Source organism: Cupressus sempervirens, chromosome 11, assembly GCF_028749045.1.
Source record: "Cupressus sempervirens isolate cs-2001-9-10 chromosome 11, ASM2874904v1, whole genome shotgun sequence".
NCBI lineage: Eukaryota > Viridiplantae > Streptophyta > Pinopsida > Cupressales > Cupressaceae > Cupressus > Cupressus sempervirens.
Window position 1 is genome coordinate 219,627,950 of NC_143128.1, and position 10,702 is coordinate 219,638,651.

At 34.6% G+C, this 10,702-nt stretch overlaps 1 pseudogene; it reads left to right on the forward strand.

Moving 5' to 3' along the window:
- Positions 1–10,065, forward strand: part of LOC149528951 (cell division cycle 20.2, cofactor of APC complex-like) — an 88,751-nt pseudogene extending 78,686 nt beyond the window's left edge.
- Positions 10,066–10,702: the final 637 nt, after the last annotated feature.

The window sequence follows — 10,702 nt, forward strand, 5'->3', positions numbered from 1 at the left end:
CACCAATTTAGAAAAAAGGATGAATTCACCATGGTCAAGTAAAATAAAACATTGAAAAGGACATCAGGATTGAATTTCATGGTTGATATTCCTTGTTGTCAGCCTACAAGGTTGGTATTAAAAGTTCATGCATGTAGAATTAATTAAAAGGTAGGTGGACTGAATGATTAAAACATAAATATTTGATTGAATGTCTAAAATATTGCCATTTTGAAGAGTTTGTGTTCTTGCTCTGAAAATTTTTACAAGCATCCATAGCCTTTTGATTTCTATGTTACTGTGCCAAGAGTTCAAAGTATAATTTATAAAGAAAATGGCTAACAAGGAGATTGAAGAGGTTCCTGAGAAGAGGTAGAGGTTGAAGCTGAAGGTGATGATGTTTTAGAAGTCATAGTGGAAGGAAAAAGGAAGAAGGGCACTGTGAAAATTGAGAAAAAGTCAAGGGTAAGGAAGCCCAACAAGCATTCTGAAGATTGGCTGAAAATTCTTCCAAGGTCATCAAATGTCATTTCAGAAAATGAACACATCTTCGAAGACCCTTATTTCTTGGTTAGGGATGCAAAATGCCCTAGAATTGATGGTTTCAACTTTTTTTTTATATTTCTACCAAAACAGAACTGAAAATGTGCAAGTCTGCAACCCATGGAATAGAAATATGGAAAAATTGATATTTTTAGAAGTGTTTGTTAATGTAGACCTAGTAAAGGCACTGATAAATTCCTACAATCCAGTCACCAGAACATTCCAGAGACATAATGAGAGTTTACTATGCACATTGGATAGAGCTTCTTTCATAGAGGCTTTTGGATTGGAAGGGCAGATGGATGTACCTATTGATATTGAAGATTTACAAGGTAAATTTGGGACAAATAAGACCTATTTTGTGAACAATTTTATGCTGCCTCATATTCCCTACAATGTTAAAAAAGTAGGGCTAATTCCAAGGAAAGTGGGTGATCATTTGCCCTTGAGCAGATTCAAGAATTGTTTCAAGAACACAGTATATGGGCTACACAAAGTGCTGGGAAGTGATGGTGTAGAGGATTGTGTCTATAGTTCCCTGCTCCTGATGGCTTGTGACATACAAGACCCTTTCCACCATAAAGAATATGATTATGTGGCCTTTATCATGGACAACATGCACAATCAAATTGTCAATCCAAAGAAGGGAGAATTGAAATATTTCAAGTTCCTCCATTACTTAATGCTGATGCACCTTATCCTATACTACAACATTGGTTACATCAGCCAAGACTTAATTGATCAGACTTCAAATGAATTTGGTGAGGTACCTATGCAACTTTGGATTGGCATTTGGGATAAGAATTTCCATTATTCAAATGCACTTGTATTTTTTAATTTGTTCAGTTCTGTTATTATGAGGCAATTAGATCATACTTTCTTTAGGGCACTAAATGTTTTAAAAACCTTTCTTAGACCTTCATTCTTAGATGAGAAAACAAAATTAGATCATAACCTGGGGGACATCTTTTTGTTTAAGGAGTGCACCTTGATGAGAATATATGCATGCCCATAGCCTCCTCATCTTCTACCCAAATATTTACCCCCCAGGTTGGCCATTATTGAATTCATTTGGTAGTTTTTACTGATGAAAAAAGAAATGATTCCTCCTTCTCTACATAATCCCACATTTGTTTGTAGAACTTTTAAGGTTGGGGATTTTGAAATAGGAAAAAATGCATATGAGGAGTTGAGTGAATACCTAGGCCAATACAAATTTGCTACTGGGCCTTATAGGATGTGTGACCCTAAAAACTATATTACCAATGAGGTTAAGGCCATAAGGGGATACATTCAACCTCCAAGCAAGCCAATCCCTATAGAGTATTTAATTGCCAACATAGTAGCCATAGGAGAGGCTGATGAGCTATTAAGAAAGTATGGTGAAATAAGGAAGGTAGAGGAAGCAATGAGAAGGACCAACCTTGATTTTAAGGGTTTTTACATAGAAATTCCCTACCCTAGCAACCTGAGAAAAATGTTAGACAATTTTGAACACATCATGTCTCAAATGCCACATGAGCCAGAGGGAGAAGAAGCCACTGTAAACAGAGAATCCCCTGAGCTAGTTGTACAGTTGGCTTTTGAGTTAGAGGAGGAGCAACCATCAACTTAAACATGGGTGTCAAAGGGCAATAAAAGGTAGAAGACAATGCACATCTCAGAGAGGGTTGTAAGTAGAGCCTTACAAGTAATGCTTGGAAATGATGAGTATTTTGTTGATATTAGGCAAACTTATCTACAATAAAGGGCTACAGAGGCAGGAAAAGCCTCAAGTGATCTTCAAATTGTAGCATCAAGATTGGATGATAGGCTCATCCAATCTAAAAAGTTGATGGAAGATGATGATTTCATCAAATCATCAGAGTTTAAAAGCTTTCTTTATAAAATAAAGAAAAATGATCTCACATTGACCCTTATGCTAGGAGAAGATCTTGACAAAAATAAGGAAATAGTTGATAAACGGCTTGCCTATGACCCAAAAAGTGAGACAATGATCCCTGTAGAAGCCAGGGAGTTAGTACATAGGAGTGGTATGATTTTGATACCCAACCAAGATATTGAGAAAGCTTTTGTACTTGATCAAATGAGAAGACTAGATAAAGCCATCAATTACTAAGCCAGTAGCAGTGAGGGGTTGAAGAGGGGGTCAGGTTTTAATGTAGATACAAAAACCCTAGTAGTGTGGATTGTTACCCTTGATAGCAAAAAGCCCAGAATGATGGACATACAGGAAATTAAACAAGGCAACATGATTGTGTGGACATTAGAAAATACTACTGGGAAAGAAATCTCTAGCCTAGTCAAACACTTTGCACTCATGAAAGACATAAAGGTAGATGAAATTGAGGATAGGCTAGTTGTTGTATATAATGAATGTTTGGATATTAGAAAATTGTATGAAGAGTAGCTTAAGACGAGCTATGTACAAAAATAGTTAATAGAAGAGTTGGAGGGGAAAATTCAAAGTTTAGAAGTAGAAATAGCATCCCTCAAAGAGAACCTCAAGGCTGCAATAGAGGCAGAATATGCACCTAGGCAGGTGGAAGAAGAAAGGCACACTATAGAAGTAGAGGCCCAAATAGAGGAGATACCTATAGGGGTAACAGTGCTAGTGCCTATGGTTAATGTGGAGATAGAAGTGCCTCAGTCTGACAATGCAATGAAGAAAAGTGTTATGATGAATGTACTAAGCCATAGAATAAGCACTTTGAAGAGAATATCTCAAGATGCCTATAGTGCATTCATCAATCTACAATCTATAGAATAGGCATGGAAGGATTCAATAGGATGTCTTGATTCTATCTTCCAATAATGGGGACCATATATGCAATTCTTTGACAGATTGATACCATTGTTAGCCAAAAAGCCAGATCTGCCAGATAAAGTTATTGTTGTAAAAGAAGGCATGAACAAAGTGAAAGATTTTTTGCAATTCTTCATAGGGAAATTGGTAGCAATACAGAATAAAATGAAAGTATTAATAAATGGCTTTCATTCTTTAATTCTTTTTGTCCTTGATTCTGATAGTAAAGTGAAAGATTTCAATGAATTGTCTAATTCTTTTGACCATATTGTAGACTTGCCACAAGTGGCATTTTTTTTCAAAGATGATATTGATCAATATGTTTTCAATGAACTTATTGACACCCTATTCAAGGTTGAAACTGAAATGAATAGGTTTACTACAGAAGGGAAACTGATTACTGATGCCAAGTGGTAGAAGTCTGTTAATGAACTAGCAACAACTAAGACATGTGAATGGCCCACCAAGAGAGGAGTTATTGTCTAGGAAGCAATTGCAGAAATCAAAGCTTTACCAGTAGGAAGCAGTTAGAGAGAAAGACAAAGTTAAAGATTTTATGCTCTAGCTGTCATCTGCAACTATTTTTTATTGTTTCTTTTTGAATTAAGGTGTCCAGATTTTTTGAAAAATGTTGTTATACTTATTGTTGTAAAAGGACACCTATCAATCACAATTGCCCTTTGCTTGTTGAAACTCATGTTATATAAATGAGTTTTCAAGGCATTGTGAGGCTCTAAATTTTTGTATGTTTTCAGTTTTCAAGAAAGTACAATCGGTCCAATCATGTGTAATTATTTTTGAGTTTACTTCCAGTCATGTACATTTTTGATGACAAATAGAAATGACAGAATCAATATGAATTTTTGGGTTCTTTACTAAGCTTCTATTGGTTATTATGTTAGTTAGCAAAAAGGATAATGCCAAAGGGTATTTGAACTAGATCTGTGTCACTATTATTTTCTATCTCCATTTTATGAATTTGTTAATTTTGAGATCATTTGAATAAAGTTCAATTGATTGAATGCAGTCTGAATAGGTTTTGTATTGCTTATATTGTTGCTTTTAATTCAATGGTTTATGTAAATGCTTCACTAAATTAGTAGAATTCATGAGTTTACAAAGAGGATATCACATAAGAATGGAAATAGGTGGTTATAGTTGATAAATTCAATTACAATTTAATTGAACAAGATCTCCTCCTAATATTTGACTCTTTGCCCCCATGGATAAAGCACTAATCATATAAATCAGAGGTGTTGGAGAGTAATTCTACTTCCACATGTCAAAATTTTTTTTGAATTCAAAGTCATTTTCATTCCATTGTGTTCAAGGTTATAATGCTGGTCACCACTCATTTACATTAATTTTTGAGTCTTAGGTAGTTGCTATTTCCAGGAATACTTGTAAATTCTAGGAGAATTATGACCACATTTGCTTATGAGGGATGCATATAGAACTTGAAATCATTAAGGAAATTGGTAAACTGTGTATGTGTTTAGGGATAAAAGATGAAAATCAAAATGAAACTAAGATAATTTTCACACAACAGTTTGCATTAGAATCATCCCTAGGTATACCCACTTGGTTTTGCAGAGCCTAAAGAGTAGGAAACCACCCTTGGTTTTGTTGAAGTTGGGTCCAAATGGTTTACTTGTGTAATTGTTAATAGGAATTGGCTAATCCTTAGGTTATTTGAGTATTATCATTCTGGTATTGAGCATTTTGTTGCTAAGTAGTTTCAAACACCAACAATGTCTGTATCAGTAATTTTAATGTAAAGACATATAGAGGTCATGAGCAGGAAGTGTGTGGATTAAAGTGGTCCTTATCTGGTGAGCAACTTGGGAGTGGAGGTAGTGACAACTTGCTTCATATCTAGGGCAAGAACATGTCCTCTAATGGTATAAATTGGTATCTTCACAGAATGGAGGAACATAATAATGTAGTTATAGCCTTGGCATGGTGCCCTTTCTAGCACAATCTATTGGCATCTAGTGTAGGTCTTGTAGACCAATAAATTAAGTTCAATTAAGTTGTGGAATAGTCTCATTGGAGAATGCCTAAAGACTATTGACACCAACTCTTCAGTTTGTGAATTGTTGTGGAATAAACATGAGCGTGAGCTCTTCACTGCACATGGGTATTGCGACAACCAATTGACTTTATAGAAATATACATCTATGACAAAGATTGCAGAGCTCACTATCCATACTTCAAGGGTGTTGCATCTCGAACATGTATGAGTTTTGTTGCTATATGTATATGTTTGCATTCCTGCATTTTGGTATATCAATTTATGTTAACCCTTGTTGTATTTTGTATTCTAGAGTCTAGATGGTTCTATTGTTGCATCAGCTAGAGTAGATGAAACACTAAGACCTTGCAAAGTCTTTGGAACTCCTAATAAGTCAAAGAATATCAAAACTAAAGAGCTAGAAAGTATCCTCAGCACCTAGCTTATCCATATTCGGTAGTAGGGTGCCACTTTCTTTGTATGATCACGTTCCTGTGATATGTAGTGTGCCACTTCTTTATGTCACAAGTATTTTGAAACTCTTAAATGCTTGAATGGGGACCCAATGTATCCATTCCCTTTTTCTTCGAGTAGCATCTACAATGGAAGAAAACTATGTATTCTCTAGCCACAAACAAATTTGGATCTTCTACGAGTACTTAGAGAAGAGAAGTGAAAGAAACAATTACCTTCTTAAAATCAAATGTTCTTATAAAGAAACAATTTATCTTCTTTTGTCAAGATTGAATTTAATATATCCTGGATATATCTACATTGATTATGAACTTTTTCATTTTGGCTCTAATTATGTATTGTAATATGTTATCACCTCTTTTAATTTCTTTTTCTTTTTCGAAATTTTGTAACTTAAATACACATGGGAATACCTACATTTGTTTGTTGGGTATTTATATAAGCCACCTATATTGAGGAAGTTAAAAATCTTGAAGCTTTTGCACAAAATGAAGGAAATGTGCATTCACACCCTAATATTGAAAATTATTGGAAAATATTAATTAATGATAGCTGGGCTATTAGAAGATTTCATTTCTATTCAATTTTGTCAGTCAGTTAGCTAGGGTAAGTTTCTCTTGTTAGTTTTGGACTACCTTGCAAAACAAGCAAATATGTAATGAATGCTTTTTTGATATATTCTCCAAGAAAGCCATTCGGCTGATCATTATTATGAATGGTTTTTTTTTTGTAAGAGGGTGTGGATTTAAAAATCTTCAGCTCAAGTTTGGACTATTGTGAAAAGAGAAAAATCTAGAGAATAGAGTTGTTTATGCATGATTTCAAGTTTTATGTGTAGTTGAACCTATTGTTGTAAATATTCATATAAATATATGTATTTTTATATTCAATTTTCTATCTTCTTTTTGTTGTTCTGTGTTTAATCCTTATCTATTGTTCTTGTTTTCTTCATTTTGCTGCTATCTATTGCTATTGGAAGAGCAATCATTCTACTCATTTCCCTCATTTGGTATCAGAATTAATTAAATCCTTTGTTTTTTCTTGGGTCCTTAGTTTTCCTTTGAAACCCATTAATGGCTTCTACTTCTTGTGCATCCCTTGTCAATGTGCAAAGCCTAGTTTTCACAGGAAAAAACTATGAGTATTGGTCTTTAACCATGAAATCATTATTTAGGTCTCAAGAAATTTGAGAAATAGTGGAAAATGGCTATGTGGAACCAGTAAACTAGGTAGCTTATAATGCTCTCACACAAGCAAAGAAAGATGTTTTGAAGGATCAAAGGAAGAAAGATGGGAAGGTATTATTTTACATTCATCAAGAAATGCATGAGAGCATACTCCCAAGAGTTGCACCAACTACGGAAAAAAAGGATGCATGAGACATAGTGCAAATTGCTTATCAAGGTATGTATAAGGTAAAAATTGCCAAGTTATAACTTCTTATAAGAGATTTTGAAAACTAGCTAATGAAAGACTCAAATTCAATATAATCTTTCTTTACTCATGTTGTTTTGATTAATCAAATCAAGTCTCATGGAGAGGTCATTGAGGATAGGAAGGTTGTTGAGAAGGCACTTAGGAGTCTTCCTTCTAAGTTTGACCCTTTAGTTGTGGCCTTGGAGGAAATCAAAGATTTGAGCCTATTTAGTGTTGATGAACTTCATGCATCTCTTATCAATCATGAATATAGACTAAATAGGTCACACATTTCATTGGAGAATGCATTTCCATCATAGTCATCTATAAGCTATGGAAGAGGACATAGAAGAAATAGCCCTAGAGGTTGAGGGAGAAGGTCTTCTAGAGGTGGAAGCAGTAGCACTCCATCAAATGCTAGTGGAAGAGGTCAAAATTGAATTTCAGTCACTCAAGTGGCCAAAGATTTGACAAATCACACATTCAATGCCATTATTGTAAGAAGTTTGGGCATTATGCTTATGAGTGCAAGAAAAAACAATATGACCAACATAAGCAAATCAACCAAGTAACACTTCCATAGGCACTATGTTCATTGCATGCACTAAGATTGTTGAAGCAATTTCTATTAGCTCTCCAATTGAGTGTATTGTTGTCCAAAAAAGCCCATGTGACATATGGTATTTAGATTCTAATTGTAGTAATCACATGATAGGTAATAGGGATTTGTTTTATAGCTTGGATGAATCAGTTCAAACTGATGTTACACTTGGCAACAACAACAAAGTCAATGTTTTGGGTAAAGGCGAAGTTAATATTCTAACAAAAAATGGAGAACTAAAAGTTATGCCTGATATATATTATGGTACTGGTCTAAAACACAACTTAATGAGTATTGGGAAGTTGGTACAAAAAGACTTTAGAGTATATATGGAAAACAACAAGTGTGTATTTATGGATAAGTTTACAAGCAATCAGATTATAGCCAAGGTAAAGATTATAAGCAATCACATATTTCCATTAAGAATAAGAATTTATATGAAAGGAAAAATAGTCCAAGCTATTGATGAGACAAAAAATGTAAATTATGGAGCAGCCTTTAAGGTAGAAAATACAAAGTTAGTAGTAGGCACAGATAGCTCCAAAATAGTTTAGTGCAACTCCAAAGAAGAAAGGGATTGTTGTGTAGAAACTCAAGCCACATTTCAATCAATGGTCAAAGATGTCATGGTTAGCGCATTTCAGATTAGGCCATTTGAATTTTTGAGGGCTGAAGCTATTACATATAAAAACATGGTGAAGGATTTTCCACTAAATGAAAAACTAGAAAGAATTTGTGAAGGATGTATCATGGGAAAACAACATAGAGAATAATTTCCAGTTGGAAAGTCAAACAAAGCTAGCGAACCACTTGAGATTGTGCATTTAGATATTTTTGGGCAAATACAAACACTATCTATAGGAGGCTACACTTATTTTCTTACATTTATTGATGATTTCACAACAAAAACTTGGGTTTATTGTCTAAAACACAAGTCTAGTGCATTTACTTATTTTTAGTAGTTCAAGGCACTTGTGGAGAAGCAAAGTGGTCACTACATCAAGGTTGTAAGGATAGATAGAGGTGGTGAACATATATCCAATGAGTTTTTAAATTTGTGTATATCTCATGTCATACACAAGAAATTCACAGCCCACTATACACCTCAACAAAATGATGTAGCAAAGAGGAAGAACCGAACTATTATGGAGATGGCTCATAGTATGATGATAGCCAAACGTCCACCTAATGAATATTGGACTAAGGAAGCAGCAACTATTGTTTACATCATGAACATGTGCCAAAGAAAGAGCATGAAGAACAAAGTCCCTCAAGAGGTTTGGATAAGTAGGAAACATAATGTTTATCATTTGAAGGTATTTGGTTGTGTTGCATATGCACATATTGCCAATGAGTTGAGGAAGAAGTTAGATAATAAGGGTCAAAAATGTATATTTGTTGGTTACGAGAGGATACAAAGGCATATAAATTGTTTGATCCTATCAATAGAAAGTTTATAATCAATCATGATGTTTAGTTTGTGGAGGATGAAGCATGGGATGGAAGCATAGAGAGGACTGTCAAAATTGCTGCTTCTGTTCTGCATGATAAAATGGTGGATGAAGTGTTTCCAACACTAGCTATAACTCAAACAACCCCTTCCAATCCCAGGACAACACCACAAGTTGTAGCTTAAGCTACACTTTCATTCACACCAAGAAGATCTTCAAGATTACTTTCCACACCAATAGAGAAGCAATTCTTTTAGCAGTCCAAGTAGTTCTTCATCTCTAAACCCAACTCTAGCTAGCATGATGCCACAAAAAACAAGGAATTTGATTGAATTGTATAATGTTAAAACTACAAATTCTTTTTTAGTTTTTGCTTTATTTTCTCATATAGATGATCCATTAACATTTGAAGAGGCTGTAAGTACTGATATATGGGCACAAGCCATGGATGAAGAGATTGAATCCATTGAGAAGAACCAAAAGTGAGAGTTGGTAGACTTGCCTGAATGCAAATATGCAATTAGTGTCAAATGGATTCATAAGAGTAAACAATATGCTGATGGAAATGTGCAAAAGCATAAAGCAAGGTGATGCAAGGGGCTTCACAAAACAATCCACTATAGACTTCAATGAGACATTTTCTCATGTTGCTCAATTGGACACGGTTAGGACTGTTTTAGTTATTGTTTCCCACAACAAGTGGCATGTATACCAAATGGATGTGAAGTTAGCATTTCTAAATGGATATTTAGAGGAGGAACTGTATGTGGAACAGCCGTAAGGCTATGAAACATTGGGTCATGAAGACAAGGTGTATAGGTTGAAGAAGACACTTTATGGATTAAAGCAAGCTCCTAGAGCTTGCTACAACCACATTTACTCTTATCTCATTCAAAATGGGTTTCAAAGAAGTAGCTGTGAGCCAACGTTGTACATCAAAGTCAATGAGCAAGTTAAAATTTTAATTGTTTGCTTATATGTGGATGATTTAATCTTTACCAATGATCTTGGCATATATTCCTTCAAATAAGCAATGAAGAGTGAATTTGAAATGATTGATTTGATGCTCATGAGGTATTTTTTGGGCATTGAAGTCCATCAATCCAATGATGGTATATTTATTTCTCAATCTAAATACACAAATGAAGTCTTGAAGAGGTTCATTATGGCAAAGTGCAAGGCAGCCCCAACACTGGTTATGACAGGAATGAAAATAAGTAAGGAAGATGATGAAGCATGTGTGGATTCTACATTATTCAAGAGATTAGATGGAAGCCTTATATATTTAACAGCCACAATGTCGGATATTATGTATGGTGTAAGTCTGATTTCAAGGTTTATGGAGTCTCCAAAAGATTCACATTGGCAAGCTACTAAGAGAATACTGAGGTATGTGAGTGGTACAAAAGACTTTGACA